At 59.6% G+C, this 2500-nt stretch overlaps 1 protein-coding gene across 1 annotated transcript in view; it reads right to left on the bottom strand.

The window, feature by feature from the left end:
• LOC143276840 (uncharacterized) overlaps positions 1 to 2500 on the bottom strand; it is a 36974-nt gene that overhangs the window by 13799 nt on the left and 20675 nt on the right. The window lies entirely within an intron of this gene.

Genomic DNA, 2500 nt, shown 5'->3' with positions numbered 1-2500 from the left:
GGGGAAGGGGATAGTGGAAAGGGGGAGAGTGGGGAAGGGGAGAGTGGAAAGGGGGAAAGTGGAAAGGGGGATAGGGGGGAGTGGAAAATGGGAGGGGGGAGAGTGGGAAGGGGGAGAGTGGGGAAGGGGGAGAGTGGAAATGGGGAGAGTGGGGAAGGGGAGAGTGGAAATGGGGAGAGTGGGGAAGGGGAGAGTGGAAAGGGGGAGAGTGGGGAAGGGGAGAGTGGAAATGGGGACAGTGGAAAGGGGGAGAGTGGGAAAGGGGGAGAGTGGGGAAGGGGAGAGTGGAAATGGGGTGAGTGGGGAATGGGGAGAGTGGGGAAGGGGAGAGTGGAAATGGGGAGAGTGGAAAGGGGGACAGTGGAAAGGGGGAGAGTGGGGAAGTGAGAGAGTGGGGAAGGGGAGAGTGGGGAAGGGGAGAGTGGAAAGGGGGAGAATGGGGAAGGGGAGAGTGGGGAAAGGGAGAGTGGAAATGGGGAGAGCGGGGAAGGGTAGAGTGGAAATGGGGATAGGGGGGAAAAAGGGAGGGGAGGGGAGAGTGGAAAACTTAAATGGAGAGAGGGGGAAAGGGGAGGGGGCGAGGGGAGAGTGAAAAAGGGGAGAGTGGGGAAGGGGAGAGTGGGGAAGAGGAGAGTGGGGAAGGGGAGAGTGAAAAAGGGGAGAGTGGGGAAGAGGAGAGTGGGGAAGAGGAGAGTGGGGGAGAGTGGGGAAGAGGAGAGTGGGGAAGGGGAGAGTGGGGAAGAGGAGAGTGGGGAAGAGGAGAGTGGGGAAGAGGAGAGTGGGGAAGGGGAGAGTGAAAAAGGGGAGAGTGGGGAAGAGGAGAGTGGGGAAGAGGAGAGTGGGGAAGGGGAGAGTGGGGGAGAGTGGGGAAGAGGAGAGTGGGGAAGAGGAGAGTGGGGAAGGGGAGAGTGGGGAAGAGGAGAGTGGGGAAGAGGAGAGTGGGGGAGAGTGGGGAAGAGGAGAGTGGGGAAGAGGAGAGTGGGGAAGAGGAGAGTGGGGGAGAGTGGGGAAGAGGAGAGTGGGGAAGAGGAGAGTGGGGAAGGGGAGAGTGGGGAAGAGGAGAGTGGGGAAGAGGAGAGTGGGGAACAGGAGAGTGAAAAAGGGGAGAGTGGGGAAGAGGAGAGTGGGTAAGAGGAGAGTGGGGGAGAGTGGGGAAGAGAAGAGTGGGGAAGGGGAGAGTGAAAAAGGGGAGAGTGGGGAAGAGGAGAGTGGGGAAGGGGAGAGTGGGGAAGAAGGGAGTGGGGAAGAGGAGAGTGGGGAAGGGGAGAGTGGGGAAGGGGAGAGTGAAAAAGGGGAGAGTGGGGAAGAGGAGAGTGGGGAAGGGGAGAGTGGGGAAGGGGAGAGTGGAAATGGGGTGAGTGGGGAATGGGGAGAGTGGGGAAAGGGAGAGTGGAAATGGGGATAGGGGGTAAAAAGGGGAGGGGGGTGGAAAAAAGAGAGTGAAGAGAGGGGGAAGGGGAGAAAAAAAGTGGAAAATGGAAAGGGGGAGAGTGGGGAAGGGGAGAGTGGAAAAGGGGAAAGTGGAAAGGAGGATAGGGGGAGTGGAAAATGGGAGGGGGGAGAGTGGAAAGGGGGATAGGGGGAGAGTGGAAAGGTGGAGAGTGGGGAAGGGGAGAGTGGAAAGGGGGAAAGTGGAAAGGGGGATAGGGGGAGTGGAAAACGGGAGGGGGGGAGAGTGGAAAAGGGGAGAGTGGAAAGGGGGAGAGTGGGAAAGGGGGAGAGTGGAAATGGGGAGAGTGGGGAAGGGAAGAGTGGAAAGGGGGAGAGTGGGGAAGGGGAAGAGTGGAAAGGGGGAGAGTGGGAATGGGGAGAGTGGGGAAGGGGGAGAGTGGAAATGGGGATGGGGGGAAAAGGGAGGGGAGGGGAGGGGAGAGTGGAAAACTTAAAAGGGGAGAGGGGGGAAAGGGGAGGGGGCGAGTGAAAAGGGGGGAGAGTGGGGAAGGGAAGAGTGTGGAGGGAGAGGGTCCGAGGAGGAAGGAGGGGAGGAAGGGGAGGGGGGGTGGGGGGTAGGAATAAAAGGGTGGAGGGATCCAACATACAGGTGGGAGAGAGGGGGCCAGGAGAGTAGTGGGGGGAGGGAAGGGAGGAGGAGAGGTGGGGGGGGGCTCCCATCCCCAAAGTGTGGTGGTGGTGGGCAGGGGGTGGGGGGGAAGTGTGTGTGTGTGTGGGGGGGGGGGGGGGGGGGGGGGGGGGGGTGGCTATTACAGAGAGGGGTCAACAAAGCAAAGAAAAGGGACCGACAGACACCAGGGAATCAAGGTACAATGACACATGTACAGGCATGCACGCATCGTATTGCGAGAAGCCTCCGCGTGAATGTTTTGTCACAGCTGTCAAGCAGCTTTAAACCTGTCAATGATCACTGGAGATGCTGTTTCTAGTCCCCGCTTGGAGGATCCTCCTTGTTGGTGCCTGCATGTGTGTGTGTGTGTGTGTGTGTGTGTGTGTGTGTGTGTGTGTGTGTGTGTGTGTGTGTGTGTGTGTGTGTGAGGGTATGAGA

This window comes from Babylonia areolata, chromosome 33 (assembly GCF_041734735.1).
Source record: "Babylonia areolata isolate BAREFJ2019XMU chromosome 33, ASM4173473v1, whole genome shotgun sequence".
Taxonomy (NCBI): Eukaryota; Metazoa; Mollusca; class Gastropoda; order Neogastropoda; family Buccinidae; genus Babylonia; species Babylonia areolata.
The sequence above is the reverse complement of the archived record's forward strand: the minus strand, read 5'-3'. Positions and strand labels throughout refer to the sequence as shown.